At 36.8% G+C, this 18,099-nt stretch overlaps 3 long non-coding RNA genes across 3 annotated transcripts; 2 read left to right on the top strand and 1 right to left on the bottom strand.

The window, feature by feature from the left end:
* The first annotated feature begins 847 nt into the window (after positions 1–847).
* On the top strand, positions 848–4,069 carry LOC131007000 (uncharacterized). Its single transcript, XR_009095857.1, has 3 exons — positions 848–1,086; positions 3,160–3,224; positions 3,811–4,069. It is a non-coding gene; the product is annotated as an uncharacterized LOC131007000 (long non-coding RNA).
* A 5,925-nt stretch (positions 4,070–9,994) lies between these two features.
* Positions 9,995–13,209, top strand: LOC131006999 (uncharacterized). The gene is made up of 3 exons (XR_009095856.1): positions 9,995–10,225; positions 12,299–12,363; positions 12,950–13,209. It is a non-coding gene; the product is annotated as an uncharacterized LOC131006999 (long non-coding RNA).
* A 1,593-nt stretch (positions 13,210–14,802) lies between these two features.
* LOC131006998 (uncharacterized) lies at positions 14,803–17,834 on the bottom strand. The gene is made up of 3 exons (XR_009095855.1): positions 17,551–17,834; positions 15,632–15,698; positions 14,803–15,028 (listed from the first exon to the last, which is right to left on the bottom strand). It is a non-coding gene; the product is annotated as an uncharacterized LOC131006998 (long non-coding RNA).
* Between the last annotated feature and the right edge of the window lie 265 nt (positions 17,835–18,099).

Here is an 18,099-nt window from a genome sequence, read left to right as displayed (position 1 = left end):
AGTAGGGTACTAAATTCGCATGCTTATCTATCATCATGTCAAAATCTCAAGTACCAGTATCTCCTAAGTAAGTTATATACATCGCAATGTAATTGCAACTAATCAAAAACGAGGGTGTACCGCGCATACTCTCAAGATCATCCTTAGCTCTAGCCTACATCGACTTCTCTTCTCATCCTCATCAACTCTAGCCCTCCTCGGCTACTTCTCATCCTCATTATCGTTTATCATTTTATCATCTTTGGTAACTGATACTCAATGATCGACTCGATATCTACTACACTCTTCTAGAGTCCCTGTGTAATGCCCCGACTTTTTATTAAGGATTATAGACTTTTAATTATTGATTTAAGGATTTCTTATGGTAATTAGGGTTCAACATCCATTAATAAAATACGGACTTATGTGAATTTGATGATTACATACGTGATAATTTATTTTTATTTTTATTTCAACGGATGATGCACTCAAAATATATTTTGAGTCCATTAAGAGAATGATGGAGCTCAAAGATTTATTTTGAGTTTTCAAATCGAAAAAAAAAAATATGTATTTATTTATTTTTACCGAGAAATTTAGGAATGATGAGTTATAAAAATTTTCCATCAATATTTTTCTCAAATTATTTTCCTATGATGTATTTATAAATTGAGAGAGTGCACTAATGTTAGTGCTATTTATTCTAATTTTGATCACAAGAGTTTTATGCTCTAGCATTTTATTAATTGATGATTAGTCTTACATATATTTTTTTTCTTACACATGGGTTATTACTACACCACATTTTTATATTTACTTAATGTAACACCCCATTATCCTCCACTAGTATTTTCTTTTCCCTACCACTAATCTTTTTCCCTACCATCACTAATATTTTCTTTTCCCTACCACTAATCTTTTTCCCTACCACTACTCCTACCTCTCCACCACACTACTCCTTTTCCCCCACCACTACATTCTTTCTCCCACTCTCACAACTTTTCTCCCACCATTATCACACTCCATAGAAGCCTTTGAAGCCCCAAGAGAAGTAGCAAAGCAAGGGAGAGTGTGGGAAAACTATAGAGTGAAGGTTGTGCTTCGAGGGTGAGTTTTTCTTTGCTTTTTCTCAACTGAAAATGCTTTATGGCCATGGATTTTTACACATTTGTGTGCTATATTATGTGAGGATATGTTTTATGATTTTGGATGATTATTTTGGTAGAGTTTATTGGGTGAAAAACCGTGCATGAGGTAAGGCAGCGAATCTGCCATAAGCACACTGCTCAGCAGTGTTTTGCAAGGCGATTCCAACCATCCAAACGGTTCCCAAAACTTCCCAAATTAATTGTGTATCATATTTCATATGCTTTCTATACTTTGGTAAAATTTCAGAAGGTTTGGAGCTCTTATGATTTATTTATGAATTTGTAAACATCACTGCCCATCTGGAATACATTTTTGGTAAACAATCTTTGGGAGGCCATAAGTAAAGTTTCAATCGGTGAAAACCTTTGAAACTTGAATATGTCACTCTAGACTCCCGTATCTTTCTTTTGACATTGGTCTCACCATTTTTGAGTAAGGGAAACAACCGGTATAAATTCTTGAAATCTAGTTCTTATTCCTTGTACCATCCAGTAGATTTTACAAACCTACGACTTTGAGGTGGCAAAGGCCGACTTAAATCTTTGATTCTCAAGCCTATCTTTCTACTGAATATTCACTGACATGTTGGGAACTTACTTGTTCAGTTTTAGAATTTTTGGTGAAGCCTAAAGTGATTTTTCCGATTTATGTTCTAAATCTGCCAAACTTGAACTCTTTTTGTGCACTGAACTTTAGACAGTCATATCTTCTAAACCATGAATGTTCTTGGAGTAAATCCAACTTTAGAGTGTTATGATCTCTCCCTAGTTTCCAGATTGACCCTTGGGGTTCCCAGTGGAGTTTTGTAAAGGGAGATATGAATTTTTAAAGAAAGCCCACTGACTTGGTTGTAATCTGGAAATCTGAAATTTTCAGATTTTTGCTTGTTAAATACCCATCTTTGAGAGGGCATATCTTGCTCGTTTGAATTTTTTTTCATTCGATTCAAATTGGAGAATGATCCTTGAAATGTCTAGTTTCCAGAATGTCTTTTGGAGCCTCATTTGGAGATCCGAGGCAGATTTGATGTCTGTTGCAAAACAACCTCTTAAGAGCTCAAGTTGTTGAATTATTTTCTATGTATCAAAGTTTATTTTAAAGGATGTTTCATGAAAGATTTAGTATATGTGCGTAACGAGTTTGGGACTATTTATTTTAAATGAGGTCCGTTCTTTTATTTAAATTATGATGGACTTTTAATGAATATTTTTGGGATTAAACTCTTATTTCTTGATTTATATAAATTATTTTTTTAAGGACTTATAAATATGAATTTCGTAGGCCTACTGACCTACTGTGATCGACGGTTTTTCGATGTCTAATAGCTTTGAAAATTTTATAGCAAGTCCCTACATGAGTCTTGAGTACCCTGGTAAAATTTTAAGCCATTCCAACTTCGTTTGATACTTCTTTAAAATGCAAAACCTAAACTGCACATTACTACCGAGAATTTCAGAGAACAGAGGAAAGAGTCATTCATTTCAGTAGCTTCCTGTGTGATCTAGATTTCCAAATTTTTATGGTATTAACCTTATTGTGTTAGCTAGATATCCACCAAAGTTGAGCCCCGTTTGACAACGTTTACTATTTTTCAAAAATCCAAGTTTTCGATTGTTCAAAACTGCCGAACATGGTAGATCGTGGTAAAAACGTCATATCTCTCAAACCACTTGGAGTTTTCGACTCTACTTTTTTTTATATGAAACTAGACTCGAAGATCTTTCTTTCGGTATGAGTCTCGAGTCCAGGAGATGTCGGAGTCAGAACAGATTAAATTTTGAAGTTGAGTCAGTGTAAAAACAGAGCATGTTTTGATGATGTTTGATTGTGATTCTTATGTGCCTTATGTGTTTGTGTTGCCTATGTGTTTGAATGAGATTAGACGAGGTATGATTGATTTTTGACTGTCTTTAATGTAACGAATTATGGATGCTAGAACCCTAAAACATTAAAAGATACCCTAGGCACGTAGAATTAGACTTTGTCTTATGACAATTTCTTCACGAACTTATCGACTCTTCATCAATGAAGGTCCGGGCGACAGAAAGTGAAGCCGAAGAAGAAACGACTCCACGCCAGCTTTAAGAACAATTGAGGTGGGCATTATTTTATTATTACGTATATAGAGATCCCCTGCGTGACGTAGGCCTCATATGCGAATATATATGCATGATATGTTTTGACTATTTATTCAGTTCTTATGAAATGCTTATATGTTTAATGCCCTTTATGAAAATGAAAATGTTATGAAAATGAAATATTTATGAAATGATTGACTGCCAAAATGTTTATGTTTTTATATGTATCCTATCTGTGTTGGTTCGCCAACTTTAAAGGAAATCCAATTGGGATCCTATGCTAGACAAAGGTCGCTAGCTAGGGTTAACGTGTACACTCATGGAGATCGCGAGTCGCTTGCGACCGGTCTTGGCGTCCGTGGTAAGGAGGCCTCCTTCCCGGCGCGTGACAGAAAGGACAGATATGGATCATATAGACTGAAAATGGGATGCGCATCCACCTTTATGAAAATGAATGAAATGTTTTAGTAAGCGCAGGTCATTCAAGAAAACCCCTGTGTGTTACTGTTGGCAGTTCAATTTATATATGTATGCATGTTGTATTTTCGGCTTATGTCACTGAGTATTTTTATACTCAGCCCTGCATGTATTTCTAAATGTGCAGGTTGAGCAGGCGATGGAATGGATCGGTGTTGAGCGGATTTCCCTTTTGATGTTTATGTAATGAAACCTTGAGTATGCATCTCCATATGCATAACTCACACGTTTTTTTCGCTGCAAACACTCTGACTTATTTATCATTTCTACTTGAACTTATTACTACTTCATTTTAATTAACTTTCAGTTGGGGTCTAGTCGTTATGGCAGACTCATTTGTGAATTACCCAAGTGGTTATATATATATACCACTAGTTTGTTATTAATGTTGGTTACTTAGTAAATCCCCTTTAATTTCCGTTTCTTATTGTTCACCCCAAGTCATAACCCCGGTTAACCCGTCATTGGGATAGTGGGCTGTGACAGAGTGGTATCAGAGCAGTTCGTTTGCTCTGGCACTAGAAACCTTATTCTAAAAAGCCAAGTCTAGTTTGATTCACTAGACATACGTGGGTTAATACGACACCGCTCAACACTCCATTGCATCGTGCTCAATCAAGGAAAAAGGTAACTGCAGTTACAACGTTTTAAAGATGTTATTGTTCTAAACTGTTTCATGAAGATGTTTATGTAAAGAGCATGCTATGATGAAATGTTGAATGTTTTGCCTTACATGGCATATCATTGCAGTTATGATGATATAATAAGAAGAATGATAGAGAATTGACACATGCTTTCCCCAGAAAACATAGATTGCTATAAGTTGCATGATCACGATTCTAAAAGAACATAGACTGCTGGATTAGTAGGATATCTCTACAATCTAGATTCTTGAAGTGATGATTTAGAAGAATGATAGAGAACTTAGAGCATTTCAGCTTCCACAAGAAAACAATGGTTCTTTTGAATTACAAAGAGGAATGAAAAGACATGTACGCGTTGAAGGAAAAGCACGGAATGATGATACAAGATGAATTCAAGGCAAACATTGCATCAAGGGTTTAAGCATAAGTCTCTACGTTTGAATGTTTACACACGATGGAACATCGAATCGACTTATGTTACACGATAGATTATAAAAAGGGCGTGATTTGATTGTCTGCGGGTTATATATATATTTGTGACATACATGGGAAATGGGATCCGAGTCCACTAGAATAGAAGACCTTAAAATAAGTTTAGTTGTCTTAATGAAACTTATGTTTTGTTATGCATAGTATGTTCATAACCTTGTACATTTAAGAGTTTTACGTCTACTTACGTATAAGAAGACTCACACTTTCCCTTATCTATTAAAGAGGGTTACGTCCAGGCATATTCCGATAGTTAGGAAAGCTCCGCGTTTGACCCAGCAGAGACTACCCGGGCATATCGGGATTTTAGTATAGCTTTTGACGACGACATAAGAATTGTTATAGCTCAGTATACACGCCTTTAGACTGTTGCCCATGTCTTTGGGACTACAAGTTATATAAGAAAATATGGTTCGACTGTCTGTATGTAGACCTTGGGGAATAAGAGTCTAGTTCAATAGGACTAGAACCTTAAGTTTGAGCTTTAAGCTGCCACTACGAACTCAAGTTTCGTTATGTATAGTATGTCCACGACTTCTCAAGTTCGGGACAATGTTTCCCGTGTGACTGGGAAGTGATGATGTTGGACCTGGCCAGTCCACATGATCCAAATCTCAGTAGACGTCTTTTGGGTTGAAAACCTATATGTTTCAACTTTCGGTTGAAAAGCCAGACGGGTTCTTACTCGAGGTCATTTTGTTCGACCTTGTAGTTAATCATTTCATACCCTCTGGTCATTCTTTTGAATCTCTTGAACAATTTCTACAACACCTTGCTTTGATGTTGTGTTGATTTTGAGCCTTGCAACTCGTGAGTTGTCATAGTAGATTCCCTTTATCGATAAGACTAAGAAGTATTAGTCTACTGACCTAGTATACCACCCAAACTATAGCTTTGTATAGTTGTCTCTCATTGTGTTTAAATTAGTTGAGATTAGTCTTTGTCCTATGAATATTATCGACCACTCATTATGATAGAAATTCAGAATCCAAATTGAGACCGTAATATAGAGTTTGCGTACATGAACGACTTTCTGTGTTGCATTCCAATTGACTGAATTTGCAGATTTTGGTTGAAGGCCAAAAGAAAAGCGATGACTCAAGAAGAGCTGTCAGACTTGTCTTAGAAGATTTTCAGACGGGGGTATATGACAATTATATTTCTAATAGCCGTTATAAGAGGAAAGGAAAAGAAGTGTTTAATCCAAAGCAAAACAAGATGGGATATGACCAAGTATGACCATATTTTCTGCAGCATGTCCGTTAGGCCCCACAGTAGGTGGACATAGAAGAAAAGATGATAGACAAGTTTCACTCCGGCCTAAGGTACTCGACAATTATACTGAGTTTATGAACTCTGAATTGTTCAGCCAAGCTCTGGACGCCGAGGTAGTAGGCCCGAGATTTGCTCGACCCAAACTCAACTCAGGAAGCAAATGATCAAGGACGAAGGCAATACTACTATGATAGTCGAAATGGCAAGAGGCCTTGGTAGGAAACATAGTGCCCAAAGGCAAGGACAAGGACATCAAACAAACATAGGACCTGCTAAGGATAAGTAGGGCCAGCCTGGGGTACCTCCATGGCCGAAGTTTTCCAAGTCATATTATGATATATGTTTGGATGATAGTAATACATGTTTTAAATATGGTCAGAAGGGCCATTTTGCTAAAGATTTCCAAGCGAGGCCACAAGGAGGGATGTGAAGATCGAATCAACCGGGTCAAGCACAACCATTTAGGGTCATTCTAGGCCAACAACTACTCTATCCACCACAACCCCCTTAAGTTAGAACCTATGCCCCGCACAAGAATAAATAAGGAAGCAAACAAGGAAACCTAATAAGTATGGGCACGCTACTCAACAAACCTGTTATACTTCTGTTCGATACGGGTGCCTCGCATTCTTTCTCTACAAGTGCATGTGCAAATACCCTAAAACTCATACCTGAAAAGGGCTAATCTGGACATGAGAAATTCTTTACCCATAGGAGGGGCGACGATAGAAACACATGCTTACTCAAACCAAGAGGTAAACATAGGATCATTTAAGGTCATAGTAAACAACTTGCAGTTTATACAATATAGGACATTGATGTAATCCTAGGGATTGACTGGTTAGCTAAGAACTACGCCACAGTTTTATGAAAGGAGCGGAAGATTGCTTTTAACTTTTCGGGGATGGATGCTTTGAGATAAACCTGGGGAACAGGATACCAATTATTTCAGCCTTACAAGCGAGGAAGATGATGAACAAGATAGACTGCCAAGCTTTCCTGGTATACCTGATCGGAGGAGTTGAGACCAAAGGGATAATTGAAGACGTAGAGATTGTACGGGAATTCTGAGATATTTTTCAGAAAATTTACCAGGGCTGCCACTCGATAGACAAGTAGAATTTACCATCGATTTTGAACCAGGATCAGCACCGGTATCCAAGGCACCTTATAGGATGGCTCCAAGGGAATTGGAGGAGCTAAAGATCCAATTACAGGAATTATTGGACCTAGGTTTTATCAAACCTAGTGTATCCCATGGAAAGCGCCTGTGTTATTTGTCAAGAAGAAGGAAGGCACCTTGAGGATTATTTATTCGACCAACTCAAAGGCGTGAGTGTAATCTTTAAGATCGATTTGAAGTTTGGGTATCATCAGTTAAAAGTTAGACATGAAGATATACCCAAAACGGCTTTCCGAATAAGATATGATCACTACGAATTCGTAGTTGTGCCGTTCGGATTAATAAACGCGCCAGTGGTGTTCATGGACCTCATGAACAAAGCATTCTATCCTTACTTGGATAAGTCCATCTTGGTATTCAAAGACGATATCCTTATCTACTCCAAGATTAAGAAGAATATAAGAAACATTGAGAATCGCGTTGCAAACACTAAGGGGTGAATGTCTTTATATCAAATTCACTAAATGTGAGATTTGGCTTAAGGTCAGAAGGTATCAAGGTTGAAGCAGTACAAGGATGGAGGTCACCAACAACTCCAAATGAGATAAGAAGTTTCTTGGGATTAGCTGGCTATTATCGAAGATTCATTGAAGGATTTTCAAAAATAGCAAGACCAATGACGCAGTTACTTGGGAAAGGAATCAAGTATACTTGGACTGATGAGTGCGAGAGAAGTTTTCAGCAGCTCAAGGACATGTTAACTACTGCACCAGTGCTAGCAGTTCCAGAACCAGACAGGGAATATGTGATCTACACGGATGCGTCGAAAAATGGACTAGGTTGTGTGTTAATGCAAGAGGGAAAGGTGATAGCATATGCATCGCGACAACTTAGACCACATGAACTGAATTATCCAACCCATGATTTAGAATTAGCTGCAGTGGTGCATGCACTGAAAATATGGAGACATCACATATACGGAGTTAGGTGTGAGATATTCACCGATCATAAAAGCTTGAAATATTTTCTTCAAGCAAAGGGATCTGAACATGAGACAAAGAATATGGCTCGAACTAGTAAAGGATTATGATTGTGGTATTAACTACCACCCAGGCAAGGCCAATGTAGTAGCCGATGCATTGAGTCCTAAAGTCTCGTCTAAGTTAGGATACTTTCTCACGAGGGAAGATGAACTCATTAAAAACTTTGACAAGATGAGGATAGAAGTGATTAAACCACCTAATACAATAGCGAGTGTTATTGCGACAATACCCAGTTTGAGAAAAATGGTGGTAGAAGCAAAAAGGAAGGACGAAAAGATGGAGAAGCTACGAGGAATAATAAGGATAAGAAGTTTCAAGAATTACAACGACGAATCAGATAATACTATCTTCTTTGAAGGGAAGATATGCATGTCCATGACAATGAACTTAAGAATAAGATAAAGCCATGGCACCCATATACTGTCACCAGGAAGTACTAAGATGTATTAAGATCTAGAAAAATTCTAGTTAGGAGGAATGAAACGAGATGTAACCTCATTTGTTGAAATATGTCTTGCGTGCTAGCAAGTGAAGGTTTTACAACATATCACATTGTTACTTTGAGTCTTCGAGCTCATAAAGTCAAGCTTAATGTCGTGTTTGGGACAAACTGAGCCCTTAACGAACCAATGAATTTCGTTGTCGAGATGGATTTTTTTCGAATCCATCATACTTAAGCAAAGGTTGTCACGAAAGGGGGCAGTCAATGCCCACATGACTCGAGATTCCTTCGATGAATGAATAAAAGTTTATAACGGCGTTTTAGGATGACTGCCTACATGCTCGAAATGGTTGGTCTCCTTACAAACTGTTTAAGTTGCCTTAAGAATGCTCTAGAGATATTAGTCATTATAGTTCCGCTTAAACGACATAGAAATTATTAATAAGGTATGTTGAGGACGACCGAGCTAAACCGGGGTGAAAGCTGAGAACATGTTTTTGCCACTCATTGTGAGACATATAATACCAGTTATCAATCGACTATCGATAGATTGGCAAATGAGGCGTTATACCTGAGGAAATATAGATCACCACTTTGTTGGGATGAAATGGCGAGATGATTGAGATCGTCCGTCAAATCAGAAAAAGGAATCAAGGAGGCCCAGGATAGACAGAAGTCATATGCTGACAAGCGCCGAAAGGACCTATAGTTTGAGGATGTAAAGAAAATTTTTTCTGAAGGTTTCTCCATCAAGAGGAATCGTTAGATTCGGTGTAAAGGGTAAACCTAAACCCCGTCTTATGGTAATTAGGGTTCAACATCCATTAATAAAATACGGACTTATGTGAATTTGATGATTACATACGTGATAATTTATTTTTATTTTTATTTCAACGGATGATGCACTCAAAATATATTTTGAGTCCATTAAGAGAATGATGGAGCTCAAAGATTTATTTTGAGTTTTCAAATCGAAAAAAAAAAAATATGTATTTATTTATTTTTACCGAGAAATTTAGGAATGATGAGTTATAAAAATTTTCCATCAATATTTTTCTCAAATTATTTTCCTATGATGTATTTATAAATTGAGAGAGTGCACTAATGTTAGTGCTATTTATTCTAATTTTGATCACAAGAGTTTTATGCTCTAGCATTTTATTAATTGATGATTAGTCTTACATATATTTTTTTTCTTACACATGGGTTATTACTACACCACATTTTTATATTTACTTAATGTAACACCCCATTATCCTCCACTAGTATTTTCTTTTCCCTACCACTAATCTTTTTCCCTACCATCACTAATATTTTCTTTTCCCTACCACTAATCTTTTTCCCTACCACTACTCCTACCTCTCCACCACACTACTCCTTTTCCCCCACCACTACATTCTTTCTCCCACTCTCACAACTTTTCTCCCACCATTATCACACTCCATAGAAGCCTTTGAAGCCCCAAGAGAAGTAGCAAAGCAAGGGAGAGTGTGGGAAAACTATAGAGTGAAGGTTGTGCTTCGAGGGTGAGTTTTTCTTTGCTTTTTCTCAACTGAAAATGCTTTATGGCCATGGATTTTTACACATTTGTGTGCTATATTATGTGAGGATATGTTTTATGATTTTGGATGATTATTTTGGTAGAGTTTATTGGGTGAAAAACCGTGCATGAGGTAAGGCAGCGAATCTGCCATAAGCACACTGCTCGGCAGTGTTTTGCAAGGCGATTCCAACCATCCAAACGGTTCCCAAAACTTCCCAAATTAATTGTGTATCATCTTTCATATGCTTTCTATACTTTGGTAAAATTTCAGAAGGTTTGGAGCTCTTATGATTTATTTATGAATTTGTAAACATCACTGCCCATCTGGAATACATTTTTGGTAAACAATCTTTGGGAGGCCATAAGTAAAGTTTCAATCGGTGAACACCTTTGAAACTTGAATATGTCACTCTAGACTCCCGTATATTTCTTTTGACATTGGTCTCACCATTTTTGAGTAAGGGAAACAACCGGTATAAATTCTTGAAATCTAGTTCTTATTCCTTGTACCATCCAGTAGATTTTACAAACCTACGACTTTGAGGTGGCAAAGGCCGACTTAAATCTTTGATTCTCAAGCCTATCTTTCTACTGAATATTCACTGACATGTTGGGAACTTACTTGTTCAGTTTTAGAATTTTTGGTGAAGCCTAAAGTGATGTTTCCGATTTATGTTCTAAATCTGCCAAACTTGAACTCTTTTTGTGCACTGAACTTTAGACAGTCATATCTGCTAAACCATGAATGTTCTTGGAGTAAATCCAACTTTAGAGTGTTATGATCTCTCCCTAGTTTCCAGATTGACCCTTGGGGTTCCCAGTGGAGTTTTGTAAAGGGAGATATGAATTTTTAAAGAAAGCCCACTGACTTGGTTGTAATCTGGAAATCTGAAATTTTCAGATTTTTGCTTGTTAAATACCCATCTTTGAGAGGGCATATCTTGCTCGTTTGAATTTTTTTTCATTCGATTCAAATTGGAGAATGATCCTTGAAATGTCTAGTTTCCAGAATGTCTTTTGGAGCCTCATTTGGAGATCCGAGGCAGATTTGATGTCTGTTGCAAAACAACCTCTTAAGAGCTCAAGTTGTTGAATTATTTTCTATGTATCAAAGTTTATTTTAAAGGATGTTTCATGAAAGATTTAGTATATGTGCGTAACGAGTTTGGGACTATTTATTTTAAATGAGGTCCGTTCTTTTATTTAAATTATGATGGACTTTTAATGAATATTTTTGGGATTAAACTCTTATTTCTTGATTTATATAAATTATTTTTTTAAGGACTTATAAATATGAATTTCGTAGGCCTACTGACCTACTGTGATCGACGGTTTTTCGATGTCTAATAGCTTTGAAAATTTTATAGCAAGTCCCTACATGAGTCTTGAGTACCCTGGTAAAATTTTAAGCCATTCCAACTTCGTTTGATACTTCTTTAAAATGCAAAACCTAAACTGCACATTACTACCGAGAATTTCAGAGAACAGAGGAAAGAGTCATTCATTTCAGTAGCTTCCTGTGTGATCTAGATTTCCAAATTTTTATGGTATTAACCTTATTGTGTTAGCTAGATATCCACCAAAGTTGAGCCCCGTTTGACAACGTTTACTATTTTTCAAAAATCCAAGTTTTCGATTGTTCAAAACTGCCGAACATGGTAGATCGTGGTAAAAACGTCATATCTCTCAAACCACTTGGAGTTTTCGACTCTACTTTTTTTTATATGAAACTAGACTCGAAGATCTTTCTTTCGGTATGAGTCTCGAGTCCAGGAGATGTCGGAGTCAAAACAGATTAAATTTTGAAGTTGAGTCAGTGTAAAAACAGAGCATGTTTTGATGATGTTTGATTGTGATTCTTATGTGCCTTATGTGTTTGTGTTGCCTATGTGTTTGAATGAGATTAGACGAGGTATGATTGATTTTTGACTGTCTTTAATGTAACGAATTATGGATGCTAGAACCCTAAAACATTAAAAGATACCCTAGGCACGTAGAATTAGACTTTGTCTTATGACAATTTCTTCACGAACTTATCGACTCTTCATCAATGAAGGTCCGGGCGACAGAAAGTGAAGCCGAAGAAGAAACGACTCCACGCCAGCTTTAAGAACAATTGAGGTGGGCATTATTTTATTATTACGTATATAGAGATCCCCTGCGTGACGTAGGCCTCATATGCGAATATATATGCATGATATGTTTTGACTATTTATTCAGTTCTTATGAAATGCTTATATGTTTAATGCCCTTTATGAAAATGAAAATGTTATGAAAATGAAATATTTATGAAATGATTGACTGCCAAAATGTTTATGTTTTTATATGTATCCTATCTGTGTTGGTTCGCCAACTTTAAAGAAAATCCAATTGGGATCCTATGCTAGACAAAGGTCGCTAGCTAGGGTTAACGTGTACACTCATGGAGATCGCGAGTCGCTTGCGACCGGTCTTGGCGTCCGTGGTAAGGAGGCCTCCTTCCCGGCGCGTGACAGAAAGGACAGATATGGATCATATAGACTGAAAATGGGATGCGCATCCACCTTTATGAAAATGAATGAAATGTTTTAGTAAGCGCAGGTCATTCAAGAAAACCCCTGTGTGTTACTGTTGGCAGTTCAATTTATATATGTATGCATGTTGTATTTTCGGCTTATGTCACTGAGTATTTTTATACTCAGCCCTGCATGTATTTCTAAATGTGCAGGTTGAGCAGGCGATGGAATGGATCGGTGTTGAGCGGATTTCCCTTTTGATGTTTATGTAATGAAACCTTGAGTATGCATCTCCATATGCATAACTCACACGTTTTTTCGCTGCAAACACTCTGACTTATTTATCATTTCTACTTGAACTTATTACTACTTCATTTTAATTAACTTTCAGTTGGGGTCTAATCGTTATGGCAGACTCATTTGTGAATTACCCAAGTGGTTATATATATATATACCACTAGTTTGTTATTAATGTTGGTTACTTAGTAAATCCCCTTTAATTTCCGTTTCTTATTGTTCACCCCAAGTCATAACCCCGGTTAACCCGTCATTGGGATAGTGGGCTGTGACACCCTGGTAGAAAACAAGCATCCGGTCAGTAGATCCGCATAGAAAATCTGGGTATCTGTAACAAATCTCATCTCCTGTGGGTCCAATGCTCAAGACAACATGTCCCATCATATTGAGTGGCTTTCTTCCTTGCTCAATCCTACCACTCGATTGGTAGCACGGGGACTAGGTGCACGATGCCATCCAGTCTAGTAACAACCATAAGGCTTTCATCCTTTCATAGTCTATGAACATGTGTTTGAAAATCTGCTAGGGTATCTCTGTACCACATACTGTATGCCTCGTCCTCGTATCCGATCTTCCCTAAGTTCGATCTCACAGCAGTCCACTTTCGTGCAATGCCAACAGTCCTGGCCAACCTATAAGGAGAACTTAAAGGTGACTCTAGGAACTAACTCTACTTAGCTCCAGCAACAGAAATAAACAAAACATAACTTAGCAAAACTCCTACTAAGTAGTACTGTTTTCTTAAAACTTAAGCTCAAAACATCTAAATTCTCATCTCGTCCCATCTTTACATAGTAGGTAACCTCTCTAAACAATGATATTAGATCCCTTAATCTAAATCATCGCGACTCAGTAAGACAACTCAAACAATTCTCTCTCAAAGCCATCTCCAAAGACTATGGCTCATGATACCTCCTCAAGTACCATTAAGGTTGCGTGAGCAAAACTCGCGTCACCAAACAACTCAACATATCGTACAATATCTCATTGCAGCATGCTAATAACTCATCATTAATCATGCTATTATACTCAAGCTCATAACTCAAACTCATAACTCAAACCAACAAGTACTTAAAGCAATTGCTAATTCTCTCAAGCTTTAGCTCTAAGTTCTCATTTCATCCTTCTACTTAGTAAAAAAATCTCTCTTAACAATGACATTAGATTCCTTCATCTAAATCATCGTGACTTATCACAACTGCTCAAACAATTCTCATCACAAAACATCTCAAATACATCACATCATAACTCATAATTATGCATCCTCAATCATATAACATCATACGATACAAACGCTCTCATGATTCATCATGTAACATCAACATATGCTCTTACAACATAATAACTCATTATTAATCATGTTGTCATCCTCAAACTCAAACTATGCATCTTCAAAGCATAACATCATAACTCATCATATAACCTCAACATCGTGCTCTTCAAAATTTAACGTCAAATAAACTTTGAAATTTTACATACCTCGTTGAGCCTGGTGTGATGGTGCGCTGAGCTCACGGTTGTTAATAACTATTAGTCTAGTGACTCATTCTAGACTAAACTCAAGACTTCTAATTCAGAGCTTAACCTTCGCTCTGATACCACTCTGTCACAGCCCGCCTTAACTAAGGATAGTTAAGCCGAGTGATCTACGACTAGGGATGGGGTTAAAGAATAAGGGAAAGAAAGGGGCATCATTTGAAACCGTAAATCTTACTTAACTTAAGAAAAATCATCGTATTTACTCATTAATACTCTTTTGAACAGTCTATGAAAGACAACATAAAACTTAATTAATATCATTAATCAAGTTATACATCATATGAAACCATTCTCTTAAGACTCAAAGTATGACATAACATACTATAACATCAACAACATCTTGCAGCGGAAAGTAGCTAGACATATGTATGAAGACATATTCTAGACAGGTTAACTATTTATTAACAACCCTGGAGACTCCGCTCATTGCAGCACCATCATCACATCAGCTCAACCTGCACATTTAGAAAACATATGCAGGGCTGAGTACATAAGCACTCAGTGGGCACGTATGGCTAGGTATAAAAATACATGCTTCAAAACTGTAAATTGTCATGCCATCATAATCAGTACAGCAAGGGAGTTTTTTCGCTAAAAATGCCCAAGCTTACTAAGTTCATTTGTGATTCTTAAAGTTCGTCTGATCAGACTAAGTTCTTTTGTAATCTATCATATCTGAAACTGTGTGCCGGAGAGGTGGCCACCTCTCACGGTCACTTGACCGGCCAACCCGCTAGATGACTCACGGTCACTGGTGTACACTAGCCCTGGCAGGATAGCTATCAACTGCTCAGGACCCGAATTCGATTGCATCATTGGCAAAGCCAAAGCAGATAGATATCATACTAAAATTGAAACATTTTATGGCAAGACAATAGTTGAAATAACTTTAACTCAAAGATTTTGTCATGAAATAACTTGCTTGAACGTAACATTTAAACTCATTTGATATATATGAAACTGAAATTAACAGTTAGATCATCTCATGCATTCATTCGTATAAGAGGCCTACGACACGCAGGGGATCTCTATATACGTATAGTAAAAGTAATGCCCACCTCGTTGTGTCTCTGTATCAATGAGTAACGTCACTCTCTCCCTCAAGTCGTTACTTCCCAAAAGGACCTTCATCGTTATGAAGAATTGGTGAGAAGTTATAAAAGAAACCTCGATTAATAATCTAATTTCTTTTATGAAACATTAGTATCTCTAATGTTCATCTCTCTTGATTGTTAATCAATATAACAATTATTATCTCTCGTCATTACTCATTAATTATAACATCCTTATGTTATAATTAGCAGCGCTTCAATTAAAAGAAATATTTAACACATCGAAAAGTCCACTTTCTTAGCAGATCTATTCGCTCTCATCTCGTCTAATTAACCAATTAGAAAGTTAAACTTTCCATTAGGCATGTATTTGAGTCACGGGTCAACAAGAATCGACTATGCTCAAATTCTAATTTCACTAAAAATTTCGACATGACCTATTCATATATAATGTCAGCCACGAGATTTCAACGCGTGAATCTCACTACGTGAACTCGTCTCTCGACTCAAAACTTAACATCTTGACATCTTTTCAACGCAAACCAAACAATTCAAAATCATCAAAACTCTTTATCAGTAAACTATCATTTATACTCGACACCAATTGTTCGAGTGTCAGATACCAACATTTATGTGCGTTAATCATAACTCTCACAACTCACACCATTTAGTCATATCGTATCATCCATCAAAACAAATATAATCAAGTTGTTTTCTAGAAAGTTTTGCTGTTTTTGTGTCATCTTTAAAAATTCATAACAACCAACTCAATCATCATAAACTCTCATACCAATTGATCTCAAAAACTTCATGAAGTGTAGTTCACTCTAAAAATGGTAGTTAACCAAAAAGGTTAAAGGTTTTTGGAGATATTGCTCTTTTAGTGCAGGCTGTCAAAGATTGACAGTTTCTGCAAATTTTGTTTAGGCCATTAGAAACCAAGGCAAACCTTAATAAAATTCCATCAAATTTAATCAGCCAAAACTAAAGGTATCCTTGAAGATTTGGTTAAAATTTCACAAGAGAAAACGTTCATATGATCTGCCAAATAAACAATGAAACTCATACACTTTTACTGTTGGAAAAATATGACAGCAGAACAGGGCATTTTTGAAATAATAAACTGCTCTATTTCAGAGGTCATAAAAATCGAAATCTTATGTTTTCAGAAAAGTATTGAAGTCTAGTTTCGTTTAAAAAAAACGGTGATGCAAAATCCTTCATGGATTAATAGATATAAACGTTTTTGTGAAGTCTACCAACAGTTGACAGATTCTGTCAAGGGTTTTTCAAAATATCTTTAAAATAGCAAACATCATCCAAAAGACATGAAATTTTGCAGCGACGAAATACACATATCATAGATAAACATACTAAAATTTCAGAGCCATCAAGCAATGAAAACTCATCGAAACATAAGCTTGAAACTGCTGTAAAATTTTGACAGAATTCCAGTTTTAATTTCGTTCAACAATTATCATCCATAAATTGTAAATCAATTAGCATGCTCATGTGATATCGTAGAACACATATACGCAATAATATTCATTATGCAACGTCTCAAACTTCACGAATTTAAATAATCATACTCTAAAAATTTATACAATTTTCGTGCTTGGAAAAATACGAATTTAATATATATCGATTCTAGCATACCCCTAAGCACAAATATCAAGTCAAAACGATCAAACAAAATCGAAAGACAAGCTAATATGTGAAAAACGGGGCTGCCCTCATGGGTTTCATAGCTACGGTTCGTTCCGTTCTTACTCCCTTCATTAAACATGCTCAACATCTACCCAAGAACAACATACTAAAATTTCACGACGATCCGACGTCGTTTCAAAATAAAGTCGAGAATCGACGTTTTTCGACGTCGACGAAAATCGAAAAGAAAACCATCAAAACGTAGGTAGAGATCTTACCTACTTAGATACGTGATCGAAAAGATGATCGGTGCTCGTCTCGGTGCTCAAATCGGAGCTTGAAACCTCCGTCCAAGCTAAAAATGGTGTTTGGCGTGATAAGTAGGTGTTTTGGGTGTTGTGTGTGTGAGAGAGCAAAGATGATTGGAGTGTGTTGGCTGAATTCAGCCGTGAGTGAGGTAGATAAAGGGGTGTTGGGTGGTTTGGGGGGTGGTTTTGGTGGGGTAGCCTTAGATATTTAAGATATTAACCCGTTAGTCGTTAAATATCCCGTTTCGTCTCGTTTTAACGACTAATTACCCACATTCTTCGTTACTCACCCTCTTAACTCCTACTCACTTTCATTACACTCGTAATTCTATATAAATATAGAAAACGCAAGCTCGTTCTCGAAATTCTGATAAACGAGCTCGGTTCGTTTATCGAGAAATCCCGATTTACTATTCACTCGTCGTCCAAAAATAAAAACTTTCATTATTGGACTCGTATCGAAAAATTAAGAATATTTCTCGACGACATGCACGTAAGATTTTGAAAGTCGACAAAAAG

The sequence above is a fragment of the Salvia miltiorrhiza genome, chromosome 1 (genome assembly GCF_028751815.1).
Source record: "Salvia miltiorrhiza cultivar Shanhuang (shh) chromosome 1, IMPLAD_Smil_shh, whole genome shotgun sequence".
In the NCBI taxonomy this organism is placed as follows: domain Eukaryota; kingdom Viridiplantae; phylum Streptophyta; class Magnoliopsida; order Lamiales; family Lamiaceae; genus Salvia; species Salvia miltiorrhiza.
Note: the sequence above shows the minus strand (reverse complement) of the source record. Positions and strands in the feature narration are given on the sequence as shown.